Below are 27,225 nucleotides of genomic sequence, written 5' to 3' on the forward strand. Positions count from 1 at the left end.
AATAAAAAGCTTGTACAAAGCTTTGTGTGTGTGGATGTACACGGAATCTTGGGTCACAGCTAGAGTGTGAATTGATACGCTATCATATCAAAACAAAAAAATCATACATCTTGGATTGCTTTCGTTCGAGTTTCTTGCTCACAAAATGAGTTGTTAAATTAAATTAACCAACCCCGAAGAATAAAGAACGCGATGAACTTCTCTATTATGGCACGCGATTCTCAGCCTTCGAACGCGATCCACAAACTCCATGACCATAAACAAAGATAAATAGTTACCAGATTTCCACGTAAGAGATGATCGACTGATTTATTCTTGCTAAAAATTGATCAACTTTGAATATTAAACACAAAAACTCATGTGAGATCGTTTCATTGAACAACTTTGTGAGATATATATCTCACCCGACCCATTAAATATATTGATTTTTATGTTCAAATTATCATTTTCACTACAATAGTATAAATTTTTGTTAGTTATGTTAAATTTTTTTTAGTAATATATGATGATTTAAGTGAAAAATATTATTTCACGGCAGGTATGGACCAGTCGACCAATGAAACAGATATAGATTCGTGAGATCGTCACAGAAGATGCCTAATCTACCGAAAAAGGTTAAATTGAACCAAAAAACGAATTTTAATAATAAAAAAGCATAAAACAGTAAAAATAGAACGTACTCCCAAGAAACATATGCAATAGTCCTCCATTGCTCGTCAATATCCTTGTAAAATAAGGAGAATTGTGACCCAACTTCGAACAATCTCAAACCACATATCGTATATTTTCATAACAAACATTCACATTACAACCCTTTCATTAGTTTAGTGGAAGTAATTATTAGTGATGTAGCTAAAATTAATGAGTCGCGTAGACCGCGGACGTGAGATCTGACTAGTTAGTAAACTTCTCCACTTGGCTAGCAAATGAGCTCACTTGGCTGGTAAACGAATCCACGTAGGCAATATACAGTTAATTTGCGGGGACGTCACCTGCGTCACGAACACTCGATAAAGATTTTAAGAGAATCTCATGGGCTTGAGTTTCTGTAAGTATAATCAATATTTGGACCTCAATAGTGCTAAACCCAATTGATTTTATTAACCCAACAAATAGATGAAGGTGATGGAGAGTATAAAATTCATAAGGAAATCACGCAATCAAATATCAAGACTTTGATACAAAAGTGTCTTTGATTTGAAGATTTTTAGAAATATATTGCAGGATTTTTGTCTTATATTTTACTTTTTCTCCCTTGCAAATTAAATATTAGTATTATTATTATGTATCATATTTATATTAATTTTCAGTTGAAAATACTAACCACGTATTTGGTATTTCTTCGTTTTCGGTCTTTCTTCTTCTTTTTTAATTAATTCTACGTTTTCTTTGTTTTTGAAATCAATATTGCATAGTATTTCAAAATAGTAAATACGTAATCATATATATATATATATGTATATATATGTATATATGTGTGTGTATATATATGGAATGATTACCTTTTCCTGGAATTGAGATGGAAACAGAACTTATCTGTGTACTAATAAATAGGAGTTGGTATGAAATAAGATAAAATAGGGCAAAACAATAACAAAAAGGCTATGAGTCGACTTCCGTAATTGAAGAAATGGGTTGATATCCCGGGATGTCCGGATCATGGATGTTCCCGGGACGTCCCGGGATATGAAGCATATCTATGGATGGTGTCCGGGTCAGGAGAATAAAATATTCTAACCGGGCCAATAAAGCGACCAGATGGATCAGCACCTGAGTCATGGAATTGCCCGGGATAAAGAGAGGATGGCTGGAAGAATCCATGGACGAGCCGGTCAGTCAGAGGCCGGGCCATATGATCACCCGGAACATAACCTCCCCGAGACGTTATACACCTGGGCTCTTATAAAAAAATCCCTGAGAAGTATTTTACCTTGGCCACCTCGATATAAGTGAAGCATTTAATGGCGCCGACCTGATAGAGCATGTACAGCCGACTTATCTCTGACAATAACATTAATGGTTGATAAAATCATGGGGGCTGGATGTGACTAGTACAAGATTTGACATGTCAGAACAATAGGGTATAATCAGCCACCCTATTATAATTAATGCTCAAACACGAAAAATGAGGTCATCATTGCATCATCTACTATAAATACCAGGTTCTTTACTTGCATTTACTCTCTATTCAGAAATCGAAATACACATTAAATACTCTCATTTATTGTTCCACACAAATTTCACAGCCATCACTTGGCTACATTGATTTTATTGCTTTAGTAACCTGCTGACTTAAGCATCGGAGTGGTCACGCCGGACACCCCTCCGGTGCCCATTCACGTGGTTACTTTCTTGTTCACAGATCCCTCAAATCGCTCGAGAAGTCACAATTCAAGTCAAACGTCCAATTCAAGTTTCCTTCGATATTTTGATAGCAATCTCGGCAGAGTTCTCGACCCGACTCGTCCATTTTGCCCGGGTTGCATCATTGGCGCCGTCTGTGGGAAATTCTGAGTTCTAAGGCGTTGATATGGCCCCTACTAGAAGACCAAACCAAGACACTTCTCGAGTCCAGGAGGAGAACAATACTCGTCTTTCTGGTGCAGGTGGCCCTCCCCCTAATGGTCCCTCAACCCACCATTCATTTAACTCCCGAGGAGTTAAAAAAGATTATAACTGATGATGTTAAGATGGCTACGGCAAAGAAGGCCACCACTCGTCATTCCAGTCATCCTGAGCAGCAACGTGAGCAGCCGCAAGAGGAAGAGAGAAGGGAGGAGGAGAGGGAATCGAGCGCGGGTTCTAAGTCCCCCACCGTTGCGGAAGAATTAGGGGAATTGAGGAAGAAAGTCAAGATATTGGAGGGACAGGTTGGTTCTAAGGGCAGTGCTCCAGTTGTAAAAAGTTGCCCGTTCTCAGATATCATTGTCCGAGAACCACTACTCGGGCATTTCAAGTCAGCCAAAATCAAGGACTATGATGGGAGTTCCGATCCCGAGGAGCACCTCGCTCGTTTCGAAAACATGGCCATGTTGTATTGTTATGGAGACCAAATTAAATGTAAAGTGTTCCTCACCACCTTAGTGGACTCCGCACAAAGATGGTTTGAAGAGTTGACGCCACAAAGCATCAATCGCTTTGAAGATTTCCAAAAGGTATTCTTGCATCAATTTAGCAGCAGCAAGAAGTACAAGAAGACTGATTTCAGTTTATTTGAGGTAAAGCAGAGGCAAGATGAAACTCTAAGGGCGTATCTCAAAAAATTCAACCGAGTGGCCCTGGATGTGCCGACCTGTGCACCCGAGACGAAGACTACAGCGTTCATGCAAGGGTTGTGGGAAGGGGATTTTTTCCGATCCTTAACTAAGAAATTGCTCAGGAACTTCGAAGATCTCTTATCCCGAGCAGAGAAATACATTAATATGGAAGAAGCACAAAATCAGAAAAGAGAGGCCTTGAAGAGATCAAGAGGAGACCAGACTGTCAAACTCGAAGAAAGAGCTCCCAAGAAAAATGGCCCGGGACATTTCTCTCATGTACCTTTAAGAATTGCCCGGGACCGAGAGATCCAGGAATGTATTTCAGATATAGCCCCGCTTCTCAGTCCAGCGGGAAGAGCGTCAAGGCCAGAGCAAAAAGGGTACTGCACCCTCCATAAAGATTGTTCCCATAACACCAATGAATGCCGGATCCTGGGGAGGAAATCCATTAGGCACTCTATGCCAGCATCCCATCCTCCTCGAGATAAGTCTAGACAGCCACCTTGGTTGTCTAGACATCCCGGACCGAATGTTCCTCCAAAATCAACAAATATCTCGAGCGGAAGAAGAGGAGAAGCAAGTTCTCGGGAAGAAAGGGGCAGACCAGTAGAGAGGAAGGACCCTTCCCCAAGCCGAGGAGTAATCAAAATGATTTCAGGGGGGGGGTCCACTGATGGCAATTCCAACCAGGCCCGAAAAGCCAAAAGCAGGAGGGAATGCTTAGAGGTCGATGGGAGGGGGAGAGACGAGCCAATCATAAGCTTTGGACTAGAGGATCTCAGAGAGTTAGTCTACCCCACAATGACGCTCTTGTCATTCAGGCCCGAGTGGCTAACTACGATGTGTTGAGGGTATTTGTTGACAATGGCAGCTCTGTCAATGTCATATTTAAGGAAGCCTTGGTCCAAATGGATCTGCATGAGTATCAGTTAGAGGCGGTTGAGACTGTCTTGTTTGGTTTTGCTGGACATGCTGTGTATCCTGAGGGGGAAATCACTCTACCCTTGACCCTGGACACTGGAAACCTGAGGAAGACTGTGATGACTACTTTTACAGTGGTGGATGCCCCGTCCTCGTACAATATCATATTGGGAAGGCCGGACTATGAATGAGATGAGAGTCGTGGCCTCCATTTATCACCAGAAAATCAAATTCCCAGGGCGAGGACAGGTTAGGGAAACTAAAGGAGATCAACCCTCTTCTCGGAGGTGTTATGGGGAGACAGTTCGGGTATATCAAAAGAAGGCAAGGAAGGAAGGGAAGGAGAAAGAGTGTCAAGAGGGGGTCAAGGAGAGAGAGGTGCACTTTGTCGCTGAGGAAGAACAAGAAGTGGTGGAAATTGAGCCAGGAAAGAACGTCCGGGTGGTCCGAGACATCAGCACATCCACCCGGGTAAATCTCTTGCAATGTTTAAAAACTAACATCAGTGTTTTTGCCTGGTCTCAACAGGAATTGGCCGGGATCTCACCCCAAGTGGCCGAACATAAATTGAATATCCTCCCGGGATCCCGGCCCGTGAAGCAAAAGAAGAGGCATTTTGGCCCTGAAAAAGATAAAGTAATTGAAGAGCAAGTAGGATAGTTGTTAAGGGCCGGGCATATCAGGGAAGTCCAATTCTCTACCTGGCTATCAAATGTGGTTCTCGTCCCAAAATCCACTGGGAAATGGAGAATGTGTGTGGATTTCAGGGACTTGAATAAAGCATGCCCAAAAGATTGTTATCCACTTCCCCGGATTGACCAGTTGGTAGATTCCACTTCTGGATGCGAGTTATTAAGCTTTCTGGATGCATATCAGGGGTATCACCAAATCCCATTAGCTCTGGAAGATCAGGATAAAGCCAGTTTTATTACCTCCGGGGGCACCTTTTGCTATGTCGTTATGCCTTTTGGATTGAAAAATGCGGGGGCTACGTACCAACGCTTGATGAATCTTGTCTTCCAAAAGCAAATAGGTCGGAATATTGAGGTGTATGTGGACGACATTCTAATCAAAACTCGGGAAGTCTCCCACTTCATTGATGATTTAGCTGAAACTTTCATCACTTTAAAACAATATGGAATAAAGCTCACCCGGGCAAGTGTGTGTTCGGGGTCAGGAGTGGTAAATTTTTGGGTTTCTTGGTAACTGACAGGGGAATCGAAGTTAGCCCTGAGAAAATCAGAGCAATAATGGACATGCCTTCTCCTCAGTCTGTCCGAGATGTGCAGAAATTAACCGGGAGAATCGCTGTCCTGTCGCGCTTCATTTCCCGATCTGTCCATCGGAGTTATCCATTCTTCCAAGTCCTAAGGAAAGCGCAGAGATTTGGTTGGGACGACAAATGTGAACAAGCTTTTCAGGACTCGAAGAAACATCTGGCTGAATTGCCTATTCTGGCCAAGCCCGAGCCCGGGGAAAAATTATGGGTCTACCTCTCCGCCACTGAATTTGCTGTTAGCTCTGTACTTGTCAGGGAAGAAGAAGCCGATCAGAAACCGATATACTATGTCAGTCACGCCCTTCGAGGAGCAGAATTAAAGTATAGTGAGTTGGAAAAAATAGCATTGGCCCTGATAATGACTGCTCGGAAGTTGAAACAATATTTTCTCTCACATCCCATTGTGGTCCTCACCAATTCTCCCCTTGGAAGGATCATGACTCACGCCGAAGTCTCCGGAAGAATGGTCAAATGGACTGTGGCGCTCGGGGAGTATGACATTGAATACAAACCCCGAGCTGCTATAAAAGCCCAGGCATTAACGGACTTCTTAACAGAAATGATCCAACCAGTCGAAGAAGAAGTATAGAGGGTGTTTGTCGATGGCGCGTCAAACTTATCAGGGTGTGGACTGGGGGTGGTCCTAATTGCCCCATCAGAAGAGAAAATCAAACTGGCTTTGAGGATTGATTCTAGGGTCACAAATAACGAAGCAGAGTACGAAGCAGTTTTGGCAGGGTTACAGGCTGCCCGGGAAGTTGGTGCTTCCCGAGTCATTATTTATTCTGACTCCCAGTTGGTTACACAGCATATCAAAGGGACGTATAAGGCCAAGAACGAAAAGATGCTCAAATATTTAGGGCTCATCACTGCCCGGGCATCGTCTCTGATAGACTGGAGTATCGAGCAAATTCCCTGGGAGGAAAATGCAGAGGCCGATACCTTAGCCAAATTGGCTGCTTCCATGACAGATATAAATACCCGGGAGATTCTCTGCTTTACCCGGTTGGTGTTATCTATCGAGGAAGAAGTACCCCCGATCCAGAAAAGCTCATGGATGACTCCTATCGTTGAATACATGGTACATGAAAAGCTCCCAGAAGATCGAGCCCAGGCGGCAAAAATCAAAAAACAAGCGCCCAGGTTCGTCTTCTTGAATAATGTTTTGTACAGGCGATCCTAACAGGGCCCATTACTCAAATGCTTATCAGAAGACGAGATAGTGTACGTCCTCCAGGAAATACACGAGGGATGCTGTGGTGAACACCTCGGTGGAACAGCTCTGTCTCGGAAAACCATATTGGCCGGGTTTTGGTGGCCTCGGATGAATCAAGATGCTGCATTACTTGTTCAAAAATGTCAAGGTTGTCAACATCATTCTAATTTTCACCACCGCCCAGCTGCAAGTATGCAATCGATCTCCGCATCATGCCCTTTTGACCAATGGGGTTTGGATATTGTGGGCTCTTTCCCCATAGCCCGAGCACAGAAAAAATTCCTTCTTGTGGCTGTGGATTATTTCTCCAAATGGGTAGAGGCCGAGCCATTAGCCAAGATTACCGAGGATGAAGTCATGAAATTTCTTTGGAAGAACATTGTTTGCAGATATGGAATCCCGAGGAAATTAATTTCAGATAATGGAAGGCAATTCCAGGGAAAAAAGATCACCTCCTAGTGTCAAGAAATGGAGATTATTCAATCCTTCACCTCAGTAGCTTACCCTCAGGCTAATGGCCAGACTGAAGTGACTAACAGAATCATTGTGCAAGCATTGAAAGCCCGACTCCACGGGAAAGGAAAAGATTGGGTGGAAGAATTACCAAGTGTCTTATGGGCATACCGAACCATACCTCGATCATCTACTCGGGAAACACCCTACAGCCTTGTTTACGGTTCAGAAGCAGTCCTGCCAGTGGAGATTGGACAATCTTCTACTCGCATAGAATCTTATCCGAGTAACAATGATCAATCTCGGGCCATTGAACTTGATTTAGTTGAAGAAAGAAGAGATCGAGCAGCCATTCGAATGGAAGCTTATCGCAGCCGGGTGATGAAGTCCTACAACAAGCATGTCTGGCCACGAAATTTTCAGGTTGGGGACTTGGTTATGAAGAAGATAAAGCCCGTAGGTGATGTGTGAAAATTGGAAGCCCGTTGGGAAGGACCCTTCAAAGTAATTCGAAGAGTCAGCTCAGGTGCAGCTTATTATCTCGAAGATTCTCAGGGACACACTCTCAAGAGGCCATGGAATGCTTTTCATTTAAAGAAATATTATGTTTAAAAGCACGTGTATCTATTATTTCTTCATCAAATAAAGAAATGATTCAGGGAAATGTCTACAAAGCCCAGGGACCCCGCACCCTGGCCCAGGGACCCGCACCCTGGTTATCTACAAAGCCCAGGGACCCGTACCCTGGCCCGGAGGACCCGTACCCCGGTTATATCCTAAGTCCAGGGACCCGTACCCTGGCCCGGAGGACCCGTACCCTGGCCCGGAGGACCCGTACCCCGGTTATATCCTAAGTCCAGGGACCCGTACCCTGGCCCGGAGGACCCACACCCCGGTTATATCCTAAGTCCAGGGACCCGGCCCGGAGGACTCGCACCCTGGTCATCTACTAAGACCAGGGACCCATACCCTAGCCCAGGGACCCCCACCCTGACTATTTCCTAAAATCTAAAGACTCGTATTTTGGCCCAGGGACTCGCACCCTGATCATTCTTCAAAGATCAAGGATTACATCCCGATTTAAAGGTGTTTGGGGAATATTGATTAAAACCTACAAGGACACTGAAAGCAAAGTATTCGTTCAAAATTACCAGACGCAAGGAATATAGGATTCTTTCATTAAACGGTAGAAAATTTACAATGGCCCGGAAGCCCGAAAAAAAAAAAAACCTGAGTCCTAATCTATTTTGGGGCCTTGACCCTGATCCTGCTCCTCTTCCTCGTCCGGGAGGGATGCAACGGCCTTCTCCAAGTCTGGAAAGTCCTCCCGGTCTGTGGGGACAAGACCCGCCTCTTCAAACTGCTCCAGACATTTGTTAAAGCCCTGTTTGAAGTAGGGGAAGGCTTTATCAGCCAACATCTTCTTGAACTCTGGGGACTTCAGAAAATTGGTCATTTGTTCCTCTTGGGCAATCTTCAGGAGGCTTATTGCGGTCTGAAAATCCTCAGCCCGGACGCGAGAGGACTCTGCCTTTGCCCTTGTTGCTTTCGCCTCCGCCCGGGCCTCAGCAAGCTCCACTTGAGCCAAGTCCATTTGCTGTTGCCAGCAGGACTTTTCCCGAGCCAAGACATGCTCATGAAGGTCCTTCAGTCGGTTCGTCTCCTCCTGAAGCTTATCGTGCAGTTCCCTGGCAGAGGTGGCCTGTGTGTGGGCCCTTTTAGCAGCTTGAGCCACTCGCTCAAAGGAGGCCATGAGCATTTGCAAACCCTGTAAACATGGAAAGATTAGAAAAGAAAAATTGATATAATAAAATCAAATGGTGACAAGTAGAGATACTTACAGAGAAGGACCGAGCTACCCCTTCGCATAGCATTTCATTAGGGTGGAGCCCTTGTAGGTGCCCCACCTCATCAGGGCGCAGAAGGCCCCGAATCATCTTCACGAGATCCGAACTGACGTCATCCCCAAAAATATTGGGAAGATTCCAGGGCCTTCCACAGGAGGGACCAGCAGATGATCCGGTGAATGGAGGAGATCGGACGATCTCCTCGGGTATATCCACCAAAACCACCGTCTCCACGACCGGTTCCTTTGCGGCTTTCCTCTTTCTATGATTCAGAGGAACCGGATCCTCCTCAGCAGCTTGGGAAGTGGCTTCCTCCCCAGCAGTCTCCTCGGTCTCAACATGGCGCTCCTCGGCTTCCTTGACTTCTGCCTCAGCCCGAGCCCGTCTTTCCTCCTGTTCCTGGGCTTCCCGGGCCTTCTTCTGCTCAGCTTTTCTCTTGGCAGCGGCCTCTTGAAAACTCGCCCTGATCATTTCCTCGGCTGCGTTACAAATCTGCGTGTCAGATGGCTAAGCATGTAGAGAATACGTAATTAAAGAAAAATAGTTTACCAGCCTGCGACCCAGGATGATCGAACTCATCTATCATCTGGTCCACGAGGTCTTCAGGCCGGGACCCGATCCCGTAATGAATTAAGTTGCCCCCCCCCAATCAATACTGAGGATAGATAAGATTGTTTCTTTAGAGCACCCCAGGCTTGGGTAAAGGGGGGAGGAGTTTGTAGTCCCGGGGAAGCTCAGGCTGTGTGGGCATAGAAGATAGAAAACCCAAAACACAAGTGGGGAGAGTCGGGAATTGAAGAAAGAAAAATTTTGTCTTCCACCCCTTCAAAGAGGAAGGGATATCAGTTAAAAATCGGTAATGCATTCGGGCCATGAAAGAAAAGACCCCGTCATTAAACCGGCAAGAATAAAAATAATGAAAAATCGAAGAGTTGATCAGAAGGGATTTCATGCGGAACAAAACAAAAGTAGCTGCCATTATCCTAAAAGCATTAGGGTGGAGTTGATTGATGGGAAGATCAAAAAACCGAGCAATGCTTTCAAAAAAATGGTGAATCGGGAAACGGAGCCCGCTCCTAAGTTGTTCTAGGAAGAAGGTATGGAAGCCGGGAGGAGGGGTGTCCGGGTGGTCGTTTTGCTCAGGGATTTTGATTTTATAAGTGGATGGGCTAGAACCTAGAGACCTAATCTCTTCTATACTACCCGGGCGAAGGGTAGAAGTTACGGTAGAAAACCACAAGGGCCCTGCTACTTGTTCTTTTCCCTTGCTAGGGTTCCCGGCAGGACATGAGGAAGACACTTTGGCTTGTTTTTTAGGAATGGGTCGGGAGGAAGTAACGGGAATACCTATGGGAATATGAGCAGATTGCTCGGAAGGAGTTGGGGAATTATCTTATGACCGACCCCTGACATTTTTACTGGAGGTGGAGGAGGTGGAGTTTGACATGACGTAAAGGGTAAATGTGAGAAGGGAGAAGAGACTTACTAGGAAGAAACGAAGATGATGACCCGTAGTCGATGAACGAAAAAGGTCGCCGGAGTGAGATCTACGTAACGGAAAAACTCGAGAGAGGAATTTGGCAGAGCTTCGTTACAAGTTTGAATTGGCAAGTGATTTTTGGAAAATCGGTCCTGCTATATATAGAGGAGGTAAGTGATCTACACTGTTGATCTAAAATGAATTGGACGGACATGATCAGCCTCGGAAATTGAGCGGCATGATTAGGCGGGATAATTGAAAAGACAGGCGCGTAAACCGAGGCGCCATGATTATTCATCTGCTCGGAATATGTACTAGACTCTGACAACTTTTCAGAAGGAACGTGTTATTATGGCATCACATTAAATGCTCGGGGAAAACTAAACAACGATATTATTTTAAGCCCGGGTGGTATGAGGCCCCGGCATATTCTTTTAAGCACGGGTGGTACGAGGCCCCCGGCATATTCTTTTAAGCCCGGGTGGTACGAGGCCCCGGCATATTCTGTCGAGCCCGGGTGGTACGAGGCCCCGACATATTCTGTCAAGCCCGGGTGGTACGAGGCCCCGTCATATTCTTTTAAGCCCGGGTGGTACGAGGCCCCTGGCATATTCTGTTAAGACCGGGTGATACGAGGCCTTGGCGTATTAGTTCAAACACGGGCATATTATTTTAAGCCCGGGTGGTATGAGGACCCGGCATTCAATTTTAAGCCCGGGATATTATCGTTTATCGCTTATCCGTTCTTAATTTATACTGATTTGTTTGCATAAGATATCAAGGAACATAAGATACGATAATTAAAAAATTTTATTAAGAAAATGGTCGGTGTCGTATTACAGCTATTCTAGAAGCTACATAATCTTGCCATTCAGTTATCCAATCAGTCAATTCCTGAAGGTGAAGATTGGTGAAGGACTCAGCGGTTGAGATCTTGTTCAGATGATGACATTCCTTTCACAGCATTGCGTGCAACAGAGTTTGGTTGGTGGCTAGATCTGCAGCTCGAGCTACTTCAAGCTCCCGCCTATATTTCTTCGCCACTGCTCTCTGTGCACGAGTAAGAGTCAAGCAATTTTGGTGCGCGTTATTAATATCTTGGATCTTGTACCAAGTAGACATAACATTTACCCCGATATACTCTTCGACAGTCCTTTTCAGATTCTCCACATAAGGACGTAGCTCGACTGGTAATTGACTGTGTGCACCAGTGGAAGAGACCGTGCTGCTGCAAGCACTGGAATCACTTGAGCTCGACATATTAAACTGATACTCACATTTCATCCACATCGTCTTATTTATAGACAAGTGGCATTTAATATTGAAGAATTTGGAGAGGCTCAAGGCAGTCGAAACGCCTTCCCATTTATTCAGAAGGAGAGTTAATCACAACCGTTGAATGAATACATAAACGTTCAAGATGAGTTTTGGAAATGGAGCTGGACAGACGAAAAGACGAGCACGAATATCAATGTCTTATAATTATCAGATCATCGGAATATGAAACGATTTTCGACGGTATCAATATTAAGAGCCCGGCATTTTATTTTGAGCCCGGGAATATGAGGGCCCGGCACCTTATTCTAAAACCGAGATATATGAGGTCCCGGCATTTCGGTTTGTCGATTATCCGTTATTTATCTTCGACTAAGGTCGCTCAGTTTTGTCGGTTATTCTATACATGATATATATATATATATATATATATATCAACTGATAAAAATCAAATATGCTAGGAAAATAACAGAGATATAAAACAAAAATAGTTTTTATTTATCTGAAGAAATTCTTGCGGATTACATCATAATATTCCTCCTCTACAAAAGTCATCCACAGGGTCATCCAGCCCTTTATTTCTCCAGTGGACGTCTTGAGGAAGCTATCGGAGTTGGCGATGTCCGTCAGAATCTTCCTTTCCTTGTAGAGCATCAGCTCATAGACATAATCATCCTCAAAGAGATCCGCTGTCTCGGAAACGTGCAGGCGTTCCCGGTACTTCTTCAGCTTTACCACCAGTCTAGAAGCATTAGCTTCCCCAGTCTCGTAAAGAAACTTCAATCTCTGAAGCACTTCCCAGTAGTGGATAATTTTGTGGAAAACTTCATCTTCTATAGCAGCCTTTCGAGTTTCCAAGACAGACTTCTTGAAAGCTACAGCCATATCCGGGGACTTTGAGCCGCTTGCACCTGCCATTGTATTCCTTGAATAATAAGTTTGCTGATGTCGTTGAACAAAAGGTGGGTTACTATATATAGGAGAGGGAAGCCAATCCACATCATTGATCCATAATGAATCAAACGGCTCAGATTTACATAGGAAATTGCGCAAAGATATTTGAAAAGACAGGTCCAGGAATCAATGCGTCATAATAATTTATTTTCTTGGGAAACAAAGTCTCTGACAAATCTTATGGCCTACGTCAGCAATACCCACGTGTCAACACGCTACAACTATCCTGAAAAAGACCAAGTGGCAAGGCGATTTTCCTGACCGGGCACACAAGACTAATCGGGACAGCGAGTATGACTCTAGCCCGACTAAGTAAGGAGGGAGTGATGATATCCCGGGATGCCCGGATCATGGATGTTCCCGGGACGTCCCGGGATATGAAGCATATCCATGGATGGTGCCCGGGTCAGGAGAATAAAATATTCTAACCGAGCCAATAAAGCGACCAGATGGATCAGCACCTGAGTCATGGAATTGCCCAGGATAAAGAGAGGATGGCTGGAAGAATCCATGGAGGAGCCGGTCAGTCAGAGGCCGGGCCATATGAGCACCCGGAACATAACCTCCCCGAGACGTTATACACATGGGCTCTTATAAGAAATCCCGAGAAGTATTTTACCCTGGCCACCTCGATATAAGTGAAGCATTTAATGGCACCGACCTAATAGAGCATGTACAGCCGACTTATCTCTGACAATAACATTAATGGTTGATAAAATCAGGGGGGCTGGATGTGACTAGTAAAAGATTTGACATGTCAGAACAATATGGTATAATCAGCCGTCCTATTATAATTAATGCTCAAACACGAAAAATGAGGTCATCATTGCATCCTCTACTATAAATATCAGGCTCTTTACTTGCATTTACTCTCTATTCAGAAATCGAAATACACATTAAATACTCTCATTTATTGTTCCACACCAATTTCACAGCCATCACTTGGCTACATTGGTTTTATTGCTTGAGTACCCTGCTGACTTAAGCATCGGAGTGATCACGCCGGACACCCCACCGGCGCCCATATTCACGTGGTTACTTTCTTGTTCACAGATCCCTCAAATCTCTCGAGAAGTCACAATTCAAGTCAAATGTCCAATTCAAGTTTCCTTCGATATTTTGATAGCAATCTCGGCATGGGTATGCATTGTTTTTTCCTTCTTTTCATTACTTTTGGATCATTCTATGACTTTCACGCTTGCACTGTCTTTTTTGTCTCGTTATTACTGTGTCTTTTATTTTTCTGTTCGTATTTGTTTTATTGTACTATTAATAATCATTTGTCTTTACTCACGGTTGGAATAAAATTCGAAGGCTCCTCCTCTATGTTTTTTTTAATTTCGTTGTTTGAGTTTTGAGCGATACTGCTGTCCGGAGTGATGATCGGGACGTGGCTGCGGGCGAGCAGCATGTGCGGCGTCGAGGGAAAGTACGAGGAAGAGATCGGCGAGGGTGAAAGCGAAGGCGAATAATCCGGGCTCTCACCGCTATTAGCGAGCAGGTGGTGGTGGCAGAATTCAAGCGTCGGGACAGCATTAGGCGGCTTCTCTGGAACATGGCGGTGGAATTTCCGGTGGCCTCCGCATGCGGTGTATTTAAACGTGGATGGGTGTGAACCATAACAAAGTTGCGTATCATCAATGAGCCTACATCTGCTGCTATTGCTTACGATCTTGACAAGAAGGAGATCAGTGTTGGTGAGAAAAATGTCTTGATTTTCTTACCTTGGAATGGTACGTTTGATGTTTCTGTCCTGGCCATTGGGGAGGGCATCTTTGATGTGATGGCTACTACTATTGATACTCACCTTGGAAGTGAAGGCTTTGACAACAGAATGGTGAATCACTTTGTTCATGCGTTTAAGGAGAAGAACAAGAAAGACATCAGTGACGACCCTAGAGCTTTGAGGAGATTGGGGACTGCTTGGGGAGAGGAAAGATAACCCTTTCATCTATTGCCCAAACCACTATTGAGATTGACTCACTCCATGAGGGTATTGATTTCTACTCCACCATTAGACGTGACTGATCCGCAGAACTCAACATGGATTTGTTCAGAAAATGTACGGAACGTAACAAGAAGGTGCATGATCTTTTGCTTATGGATGTCTCTTGGTCTTGGAACTGCCGGCGGTATCATGATTGTATTTATTGTATTGATTCCAAGGAACATCACCATCCCCACCATCAAGGAACATGTCTTCTTGATGATTTAAATTTTTTGATATAATTTGGATTTGCTCGACTAGGTATTTCTTGTAGGTATTATTTTGAAAAAAAAAATTGAAAAATATGTGCACGTTGTGTTCCTCGAGGGAAGGAGTATTCCTTGCTAATGGCCAACCGCCGGATTAGCCAAACTTTAATAAGCAGCTCTAACGAGAGTGATGATTCGGATAGTGACTCTTCAAAATATAATGCCGCCGACTTCTCAGGTCGTTCATGTTTTTTTATTGACTCCAAGACTCGATCCTCTCGTGGATTCTCTAAGGGATATACGCCATTAGAGAATCCCTTGTTGGGTGATGATCCTGAATGGACCGAACCTTTAGGTGGTGACGATAAGCATGCTATGTCTGGCTAAAATGTCGGGGGTTTGCGCGAAGTGCTTGGAATACCACCCAAGTGTGACATTAAGGTTCCGAGACCTCGAGATGATTGTCATAACCCTGTCGCCGGGTTATTTCACACTTTTACTTGAATACTTTACTGGTGGACTTATGTTTCCTCCGCAACCTCTATTAGTGGAGTTGGTTAAAAGCCTCGGTATGAGCTTTAGTCAATTGAATCCAAATGTCGTTATAGTTTATTCGGCCTTTTGTCATAAGATGAAGGAAATTCACATGCCTTTTTCTGTAGAATTATTCCACTCAATTTTCTTGGCGCGTAGAAGCAAACCGGATTCTCACGTTTACTTCCAACCTCGGGCCAAATGTAAATTTTGTCCCGAATTCCGTCTCCTAGAAGTTCTTGGAAGTCTCATTTTTTCTATGTTAAGGACTACAGGTGGGGCATACCCGTGGCTTGGAGTTCGGGACTTCGAGTGATTGCGATGAGAAGGCCTTACCATGCACTTCAACTTCAATGTCGTGATTTAGGTCTTTTTGAAGAACTTCTTAATCCTAGGAATTTATTACTCCTGGTATCTTTGTGTTTGTAATTCGTTTTTGCTCCTTTTTAATTTCGCATTATTTGTTGTTTATCTCTTATTTTTATGATTTTTCGGTGACTATTCATTTGCAGGTGATAGATTTGACTTGGCCACGATCCAGGCTCGCAAGACCACTTTGGGGAGGCAATCCCCGCTTACTGGGAATAATAGAGCGCCTACGGATCGTGTAGCTCATAATTTTCGTGACACTATGCGTAGGGGACTCCACAGGCACGCTCTGAGCATATCCGTGGGTCGGGCTCTAACTCACAAAATAAAAGCAACTCTTCGCCATCAAACAAATCTTTGGAGATTAGGCCCCTGAGTAGGGGAGGAAGAGAGGCAAAAAAACGAGGATATAAAGGGGTGGAAAAGAAAATGGATGAGGAAGCACAAAAAAATCATAAGAAGACCCATGCGGATGACCAAGGAACAGCTTCCAAGACTCAGCGTGTTAAGCATATATATGTTGACGGGGGTAAACCATAACGAGAAGGCTGACTCTTTCTGGTATTCGGATGATCCGAAGATAGGATGAAAGAAAGGACGGGGCATTGTGGGAGAATATGACATGGTCCGTCTGGTGTCATTGTCTACGGATTCATTTGCTTATTCACTTGTCTGAAATTCATGTCAGGTATTGTGCTTATTATGTTAGCATCTTGCAGGTTTTGTGTGCTTTTTGATCGTTTGGTCTTCTCTTTGTAGAGTTTGTCGTTAGCTAGTGATGTGCGAGTTCGGGAGGAAAAATTGCGCAATTATCAAGATAAGCTGAGAGAAGAGGTTGCTCGGCTGAAAGAAGAGAAGCTTCGTCTTACTCATGAGAAATAAAAGGCCAAATTGGAGCTTTCGCAAGTACAGGGAGAGCTTGCGGACAAGATAAAATAATTTACGATCATTGAAGAGAAATATTCTATTGAGGTGAAGACTGGTGGTCAATTTCTTGAGTCTGAGGTGGGCAATAATCTTTTGAAAATACTGAGGAGAAAGGGGCTCAGAATTTCAAAGCATCCTCTGCATTTTGAGATGAGGTACTTGATCGTGCCATGATCATATATGATGAGGTAGTGCTAGACTGTTGAAACCAACTGAGGAAGAAACTTGTGCCTGAAGAGATAGTGATGATTATTGAGCCTAGCGTTTTGTAGGTGGGAAGAAGCTCCGTGTTTCATGTCCATTCGGACAATGCTGAGATGATTGATGTGAGAACCCAAATTTTTAGGTTCATAATTAATTAATAGATATGTATGAGAATTTATTTTCGAGTTATAACAAATTCGAAAATATTAAATAATACATGATGTTTGAGATTCCAAGCCAATAAATACATGAATTTCAAATCCAGTGCAAATCATGTATTAAATTTGAAATTAAGGATGAATATCAACATAATTGGAAAGAAATATTACATATAAACAAGGAATCATATCAATATTTATGGAAAGAGTATCTCGATATTTATGAAAGGAACATCTCCAAATTTTGGAAAGAATATCAACCGAATTATGGAAATATTTTCACCCCACCCCTATAAATACCAACCCATTCCATTCAAAATTTTCACACCTCAAATTCGAAATTTCTCTCTTGAATTTTCAAAACTCTCCTCTTCAATTTCTGCCGAGTAGCGAAGCTCTGCTGCAGTCCAAACCCAGAAGGAATTTCGAACTCCCAGTACATAAACCCTTCACGTTCTTTCATCCAAATCTGAGGTAAGTGGATTTTCGCTAAATTATAATTTGCACACTTGTCTTTCGTAAGTGCGTTTTTGTTATGTATATATTCTTTCGTAAGTGAATTTTTGTTTCCCACTTGTTCTTCATAAGTGAGCTTGTTTTAAAACATGTTGCGTATGAATTATTTCGTTTTTGAAAGTTCGTTCGAGCATAATTCTTTGTTCATATATATTTCCTTCAAGATTTATCAAGTTATATGTTCAAAACACTGTTAGGATTCGATTTGATATGGGAAAGGATTTCCGAACTATGACCCTTATACGGTAGGGTGGTAACCGTTGTACGGCCTCACTCCATATAGGATTAACATATTGGACATGGCCTCACTCCTTAGAGGATTAACATATAGGAGACTGATATCAGGAAACCATGGAAATGAGATGACTTTCAGTGCTATATGAGTATGCTAAGCAAGTATGATATACGAGTATGATATGTGACGACATGTTATGATTTTGAAGTATGAATATTCGTTATTATTCAAGTTACGATATGCTATGTAAATTTCAATTCAAGTATATGTATATGTTGCTTCATGTCTCGAACGGCCACCCACTTGCTGAGTATTTCCCAAAATACTCACCCCTTACTTCCTCCCTACCCAGATAAGAAATAAGAACAAATGGATGAATATGAGCAAGAGAAATTTTGGGGATGGTAGAAGATCCCGAGTTATTCCAGAAGTTTTAAAGCTTAGTTTATGTTTATCGTTTCCGCATATTTTTATTTAAGTTGTAAAGACGATGATTTTATGAATAATAGACTTGTTTTGGTTTATACTGTGCTACGAGGCTTGTTGTTTTCAATTATGTGGTTGTAAAACAACGCCGGTGTCGACTAACCCCGGTCTCGGGACGTGACATTTAAGTAGTATCAGAGCCGCCAGATTAATAATCCGGCTAGGGATTTCGATAGACAAAATTTGACGAAGTTAAATTTTAGGCAAAAACTTAGTCACTCATATCCACCCCAATCTTAGATTTGAAAATTATGACTTCTCATAGGAAACTCAAGAATTTGATTTCATTAATTATTCTGAATTGCTCTCGACGTATAATCTTGAAACAATACGTCAATTCTCGAATTTTTCATCTTTGAACCCTTTCTGAATCAAATCTCGAAAGAGATGACTATGAAATTTATCGTTTGATTTTTATTCACGACCTTATCATTTTGTAAGCCTTCCATTGTTATCTAGGAAATGGCTTCATACGCTCTCGTAACCATGCTAAGTTTTTGCCATTTTTGGAAATTCTCGTAGAACTTATAACTCCGCATAGGAAAAATCGAAGTCCAATTCTGCCAATTGTTCCTTGATCCTCATGAATTATTTTTAAATCATATGAAATATTCTGATTTTTCTTTTTGAATATTCCATTGATTATGCACCGAAAATTTTTATCCATGTGCATAGACATGTTTAAAAAAAAATTGGGAAATAGTGTTTATGTGAATCGGACGATTGGAATTTCAACCTTCTAGGATATTATTATTGAGATTTAAGTTAATTTGACAGTATTAGGTCGTAGTTTGACTTTTAAGAAATTTATATTAATGCAAGTGTCCGAATACAAAATAGTAATGATTGACAACTAATGTTTACATCACATGGATATGATTTTTGGGGTTTATATGAAATCGATTTTAAGAATAGCCTTTATATTAAACGGTCAATAAAAAATTGAGATTTTTATTTTTCGGATTTAAGTTAGATTACTTTTGGGACTAATATCTTTATTAAATAATCGATAGAAAGTTTTAAGTCATGATTTTTCGAGTTTAAGTTAGATTGACATTTAAGTGAGAAGGTGATACTCATGACTAAATTTTTAATAGAGTTAACAAATTATATTTAGGATTTTAAGCAAATATATGTACACATATAAATCTATGTTCTTGACTTGAAAATATATGTTCTTGATTTGAATATCATTCCCAATTCTATTTAATGTTTAAAAATGGTCCTAAACTATTATTAAATTCTTGTTTGATAAAATTAATAACAACATAAATATTAATGCAATTGATTGGACCGTTTAATCTTTGTGTCTTAAATTCCTAATTTAATTTATATAAATTCTTCTTGAACAAAGGAACGATTCACATCTCAATTTTTATGTCCTCATTTTTAAACTGCCAAGTATTTATTAAGGAATAAATCTATAATACATTTCTTGGGTGGATTATATATCGTGTCTCTTTTCTAGAATCTTATTTATTCATCTACTTGTTCCTATCCAATCCTACCCATATTTTAGAATTTTCATATTTTGTTCGAAAATTCTTCATCGAATGACGCTTCTTTTAATTAAGCATCATCATATTTCCAATTTTTGCAACATCATTATCAATCTATAAATTTTGAAAGCTACCTTAAACGTTATAATTTAGCCTTCACATTCACCTATACTTAAAATAAAAAAATAAAACAAAATAATAATAAATTTTTAGCCTTATTTTCGAAAACTGCATCCTATAATCGACATGTGATTTAAGGCTTCTTTAAATTTAGAAACATTCATTAACTCAAAATTTAGCACTCAATTAAGTACTAATTAAAATGAATTAATGGCCTAAAAATGTTACCTTACATCTTCTCCAAAGTAGCTATATAAATATCTCATCATAGATGAAGAAAGCCGCTCACGAAAAAAAAAAGGAAAAAAAAATTCACAATCCTCTCATATTTTCGTGGCACCATTCAAACAAATCTCGAACAAACCAAAACTTCTCAATTTCGTGTTCGCAAATGACGACGCAAGCCAAGACCGTTAGGGAACTCGAGCTCGAAATCGAGCAACTTAGGAGTACCATTACGAGTTTACTTCATGACAAAGAGGAGTTGAAGAAAGCTAGGGATCGCCTTCAAGTAGAAGTGGGACAACTCACTTTCGACAAGAAATTTGCGGAAAAACAACTCAAAGATTACAAAAAAGAGTTGCAAGAGTCGCAAAAGTATGGTCAACAAATGTTTGCCGCCTCCGAAACTTGGTGCAACCACTATCACGCTAAGAAATGGTATTGTGACCAACTTGAACAGAAGTTCAATGCCTATCGTCATGAAATAGAAAACTATGTGCAACAACTTGAACTCAACAACCAAAACTTGAGTGCAGAAATCGCCAACCAACAAATTGCACTCGAGCATGAGCAACAACCACTAAATGCACAAGGAGAAGACGCTAACGAGGAGTTAGGAGATGGAAACGTTACTGATTAGATTAAGCTCTCATAAGTCTTTTGGAATAAGGACACTCTCGTCCATATTAATTATTTTTACATCTCACTACTTGTGCTTTGAAATCTATCGTATTCGTATGATAAGATTCAAGTTTAAATTTTTCCTTGAATCCATTGAACTCAAACCATGGATCATTCAACATGGATTTAAATTTTGAATTTATCAATCATTTCATATCTACATCGAGTTAACTCAAGTTTCGAGGACGAAACTTCCAATAAAAAGGGAGGGATGTGAGACCCCAAATTTTTAGGTTCATAATTATTTAATAGATATGTATGAGAATTTATTTTTGAGTTATAATAAATTCGAAAATATTAAATAATACATGTTGTTTGAGATTCCAAGCCAATAAATACATGAATTTCAAATCCAGTGCAAATCATGTATTAAATTCGAAATTAAGGATGGATATCAACATAATTGGAAAGAAATATTACGTACAATGCAGTTTTTCTCAACAAGGAATCATATCAATATTTATGAAAGGAATATCTCGATATTTATGGAAGGAGCATCTCCAAATTTTGGAAAGAATATCAACCGAATTATGGAAAGATTTTCACCCCACCCCTATAAATACCAACCCATTCCATTAAAAATTTTCACACCTCAAATTCGAAATTTCTCTATTGAATTTTCGAAACTCTCCTCTCCAATTTCTGCCGAGTAGCGAAGCTCTGCTACAGTCCAAACCCAGAAGGAATTTCGAACTCCCAGTACATAAACCCTTCACGTTCTTTCATCCAAATCTGAGGTAAGTGGATTTTCGCTATATTATAATTTGCACACTTGTCCTTCGTAAGTGCGTTTTTGTTATGTATATATTCTTTCGTAAGTGAATTTTTGTTTGCCACTTGTTCTTCATAAGTGGGCTTGTTTTCAAATATGTTGCATATGAATTATTTCGTTTTTTAAAGTTCGTTCGAGCATAATTCTTTGTTCATATATATTTCCTTCAAAATTTGTCAAGTTATATGTTCAAAGCACTGTTAGGATTCGATTGGATATGGGAAAAGATTTCCGAACTATGACCCTTATACGGTGGGGTGGTAACCGTTGTACGGCCTCACTCCATAGAGGATTAACATATTGGACATGGCCTCACTCCTTAGAGGATTAACATATAGGAGACTGATATCAGAAAACCATGGAAATGAGATGACTTTCAGTGCTATATGAGTATGCTAAGCAAGTATGATGTTATGATTTTGAAGTATGAATATTCGTTATTATTCAAGTTACGATATGCTATGTAAATTTCAATTCAAGTATATGTATATGTTGCTTCATGTCTCGAACGGCCACCCACTTGCTGAGTATTTCCCAAAATACTCACCCCTTACTTCCTCCCTACCCAGATAAGAACGAAGAACAAATGGATGAAGATGAACAAGAGAAATTTTGGGGATGATAGAAGATCCCGAGTTATTCCAGAAGTTTTAAAGCTTAGTTTATGTTTATCGCTTCCGAATATTTTTATTTAAGTTGTAAAGACGATGATTTTATGGTTTTATGAATAATAGACTGGTTTTGGTTTATACTGTGCTACGAGGCTTGTTGTTTTCAATTGTGTGGTTGTAAAACAACGTCGGTGTCGACTAACCCCGGTCTCGGGGCGTGACAATTGAAGCCTTGGAGCTCCACCCTGCTGAGGAGAAAACATGGCGTTAAGTTGCATTTATTACTACTCCTTAGAGTTGTTTACTTCATTTGTTATTTATCGTAATATCTTTTATTGTGCTTTCGCATGGATTAGATAATCGTTTCATTTGAGCCCTAAGGCCGCGGTACTTTCATATTTGCTGACTTCATGTATGATTTCTCTCATATTGTGTGACGTGTGGTAGCTTTGTTTGTGATGACGTAATGCTTGTTTTCATGAGTACTTGGGAGGGGTTCAATCTCCCAAGATTTTATCTCAAGGGGAAGTCTTAAACCCCCGTTAAGGGTGATGAGGTATCCCAGGACTTGTTTCATCGTTGACCTTCTCCAGAGCCGTCATGTCGGCAATCCCATGAGGTTGGCCAAACCTCTTTTTTTTTTTGGAGTCTTCGACGACTACATGAGTAGATGACGATATAAGCATACGTATTCGGAGTATTTCACATGAAAAAAGTCCTTGCTAACATTGGAGAATAACTGACAATCTTATTGAATACTGTAATGGTGGAGATACATGGGCAAAATCCATGGCCGATGTAGTACTTCCCATTTTGGTGTTGGGGGCGATAAGTTCCCATCTTGATTATCTCTACCACTTTATAATGGCCTTCCCACTTTGGGTCAAGTTTTCCGACGAAGTGCAAGACATCAGCTTTTCTCATCACAAGGTCTCCTACTTGGAAGGATCTGGGATTTACTCGGTCATTGTAAACCTTAGCCATGCATGCCCTATACCTTTCTACCCGGATGGATGTTTCCTCTCGCAGTTCGTCGATTTAATCCAAGGAGGCTCGAAGGGCCTTGATCGTTCTCAAGCTGCTTGTACTGTTTCACTCTCAATGAAGTTTCTCCTATCTCAGCAGGGTCTATAGCTTCAACTCCGTAAGCTAGATTGAAAGGTGATTCCCCTGTCGACGTGCACGGTGTAGTTTAGTACGCCCACAATGCGCTCGACAATTCTTCCACCCAGTTTCCTTTAGCGTTGCGAGACAAGTCTTCAGATGCTGCAAGATAGTTCGGTTAGTTACCTCTGTTTGCCCATTGGCTTGTGGGTTGCCAACCGACGTAAATAGTTGTTTGATAGAGAGACTCTGACACCACTCCTTTAATTTTTTCTCCAGAGAACTGGGTGCCGTTGTTCGAGATCAGTGCCCGGGGAATCACAAACCTGCACATTATGTTTTTCCGTATGAAACCTATGACATCTTTCTCCGAAATTTTTGCTAATGGCTCTGCCTCGACCCACTTTGAGAAATAATCTATGGCAACAATGAGAAATTTTCTCTGCCCCGTAGCTGGGGAGAAAGGTCCCACCAAGTCTATTCCCCAGGGTAGGGGGCTCCCAAATGGTTGTAACAACGTCGCGGGTTGGTGATGGAGATTGGCGTGCTCTTGGCAAGATCGACACTGCTTAACCAATTCCATGGCATATTTCCTCATGGTTGGCCAAAAGTAACCTTGTCGTAAGGTTTTGACAGCCAATGCTTTCCCTCCCAAGTGGTTTCCACAGATTTCTTAGTGGATCTCACGGGAGAACGTAGTCTGCCTTGCTTGGAGTGAGACACTTCAAGAACGGCTGAGAGTAACCTCGTTTATAAAGCTCTTCATCTGTAATTGTAAATCGCGCAGCTCTTATCCTTAGCTTACGTACAGCGACGGGATCTCAGGGGAGATCGTCACATATTAAATAGTTAACATCTCTTCTTTCCAGCTTGGTTCTTCTCCTTCTACGCAAAATATGTTGCAGCCGGCCTTCTTTGCCTCCTCCTTACTGAATTGTTAGGAAAGTTATCGTTCTGTTGTCTATGTTAGTCCAGGAACTGGCTATCTTTGCCAGACGGTCTGCCACTTCATTATTTGCCCTGGGAACTTGTTTTATCTCGTAGCTTTCCAGTAGAGCGAGTAACTCGTTAACTCGAGTCACATATTGGTTCATTTTTTCCTCTTTAGCTTCGTAAGTTCCATTGAGTTGGTTAACGACTAGCTGTGAATCACTATACACTACCAAACTTCTTGCTCCTGCCGACAGAGCCAACTTAATTCCTGCTACAAATGCTTCATATTCGGCCTCATTATTTGACGTGGGGAATTGAAATTTGATAGAACACATCAATTTATCACCTTGAGGGCTTTCTAGCAACACCCCGGCTCCGCTCCCGTGCGAAGTTGAGGATCCATCGACATGGACCACCCAAGTCGGGACGGAGCATTCTGCCTCATTAATGGTCATTTCAACACGAAAATCTGTAAGAACTTGTGCTTTAATAGATGGGCGAGGTTTAAACTCAAGTCCGAATTCGCTTCAGCTCAACGGCCCACTTAACCATTTGGTCTGACGCCTCTGGACTAGATAGCACTTGCTTTAGAGGGTGATTGGTGAGCGCCACCACTTGGTGACATAGCAAATTTGGGCGTAATTTTCTTGTGGCATTTATTAAGGCAAGTGCTAATTCCTCAATGTTAGTATATCGGAGCTCGGCTCTATATAAGGTCCGACTGACATAATACACATGTTTATGCTCTCTTTCTTCCATCTGGGCCACAGCTTCAGCTACTACGCGAGTGGCTGTCTCTTCCATCATGGCTTTCAGCGCTTCTTGGGTGATGAACATCTTTGACTACGAATGATTAGTAGGCGGGTGTCCCTCACACCTAACGTTGCGAGAGGTGTGTGAACGAGTGTGCATCCTCGAGTGACGAAGTGACTGCGTTCCCACGGATGGCGCCAAGCTGATGCAACTAAAATTAATGAGTCGCGTAGACTGCAGACGCGAGATCCGACTGGTTAGTAAACTGGTCCACTTGGCCTGTAAATGAGCTCACCTGGCTGATAAACAAATCCACGCAGGAAATATACAGTTAATTTGTGGGGCATCACCTGCGTCAGTATTACTCATTAAGTGGGCGGCGGAAAGGTTTCCGGCGTAGACAATCCGATGCTCAAATCAATAAGCAGTTTAAATAAAACTCAGAGAACTAGATAACTTTTATAAAAATGATAGCATACCTTGAATTGTCCGGAAGATTTTTAAGAGCGTCTAATGAGTTTGTGCTTTTGCAAGCATAATCAATATTTTGGATCTCAATAGTGCTAAACCAAATTGATTTTATTAACCCTAACAAATAATTGGTCTTATACCCATCAATTACTATTGCCATAAATTTTTGTAACATACCAAACATGTCTTCTAGTTGAAGTGCAAGACTCAAATAATCCATATGATCAATAACGCACACTTTTCTTCCTACAATGACACCATCCATGCTGACTTTCACATAAGAAGTCCAACATTGTTTGTTTTGAGTTCTCTCCGATGATTCTTCGTGAGATTTTCTTTAATGATCATGTGTGTGTTCAAATCGTTGGCCCATTTCATATGTGGGCGGAGCTGGTGCTATTCTACCAAGATTTGATCATAGTTTTCTGCAATTAAAAACACGAGGGAAGTGGCATTGAATCGTTATTTTAGCACAAGTAGATTTAAGTAAAACCCACATAATGATTTGTTAAATAAAATAAGTCTATCAATCTATTGAATTGCACGAGTCCCTCCAAAAAATAATTCCTGGATGTTGCCATGCAGCTACTTCTACTGCAATATCAATGTAAGAGTTGATGTATACGGGCCAGAAACATAAAGTAGGTCCCTATCTCACGTCGAATGTTAAAAAATGATGGCAATGCATGTATAAGATTAGAGCAAGTAATTCATGTGCACAGACATTGTATGTCTGATTTTGGTAACCGAGAGCTGAATTTCAAGAATACCGAGACAACTAGTATTTTAACCCAGATGATACTATCAGAGTGTAAATTCCCATAAGATATGTATTTGGTTTTTGGAGATAGTACTTCGACATATCACATTATGATGATAACTCAAAGTTCTTAGTGTGAGATGTAAAATTGAACAAGTTATATACTCGTGAGTATCTATCTTTCAGGAGTTGATACAGGTGGATTCTGATCATACCAGCAAAGTTTTAAGCAATTATCACATCTAATAGATTCATGCATCACCCGTTACATAAACTGTATGAAGATGATTATGCTGAAGAAAATGAATGGTGTTACCATGAGCACAAGGATAACCAGCGTCTGGCTGCAATGCTCTAAGACTGAGCCCCAAATCAATGAGCTTAGAATCCTCTTTGCTTACACAATATGCTGTGGGAAGAATATAGCTTGACACATTTGAATCCATTTAAACTGCAATAACAAGCAAGCAAATATATCAACTTTGTTACGAAATATACGTACTACATTCATAGTCCATACAACTATATATACACGCATATTCTGAGTCCAATATTTGAAACCCATGCGGCAGAATTGAAGTTTGGATCAGAAATGGTGAGAAGACGAGGGGACAAAGGAGACAAGAATGACTTTATCCCATTATCATTCATTGGAAATTTTGAATGGCGATTATGAATTCAGCCATTTTTAACATGTGAAGAGATATATTTTAACATGGGGCGGCAAAGGAACACAAGGACAACGTATGGGCTCTAGTGATTGCACCAAAAGTGGGTTTCGGATTCATGCAACCATGTGTTGCCACAAATATCCTTATTTTACAGCTCGAAATCTGACATTCTTTAGACTCTGGTGTTTGTTGTGCACATGAGAAATGTTTTCATATAAAGACAATGTCGGTCGATGCATGTGTTAGATCTCGGTTTTCTCGTGCTCAAAACACAGCAGAAGTTTTAAAAATTTTAGATCTTGACATTCAAGATATTTT

At 41.4% G+C, this 27,225-nt stretch overlaps 1 long non-coding RNA gene and 1 pseudogene across 1 annotated transcript; one reads left to right on the forward strand and one right to left on the reverse strand.

Moving 5' to 3' along the window:
* Window positions 1-153: 153 nt before the first annotated feature.
* LOC142542083 (auxin-responsive protein IAA32-like) lies at window positions 154-27,061 on the reverse strand (annotated as a pseudogene).
* Window positions 15,171-16,812, forward strand: LOC142543601 (uncharacterized). The gene is made up of 3 exons (XR_012819801.1): window positions 15,171-15,618; window positions 15,928-16,472; window positions 16,544-16,812. It is a non-coding gene; the product is annotated as an uncharacterized LOC142543601 (long non-coding RNA).
* Window positions 27,062-27,225: the final 164 nt, after the last annotated feature.

Source organism: Primulina tabacum, chromosome 4 (genome assembly GCF_025594145.1).
Source record: "Primulina tabacum isolate GXHZ01 chromosome 4, ASM2559414v2, whole genome shotgun sequence".
In the NCBI taxonomy this organism is placed as follows: domain Eukaryota; kingdom Viridiplantae; phylum Streptophyta; class Magnoliopsida; order Lamiales; family Gesneriaceae; genus Primulina; species Primulina tabacum.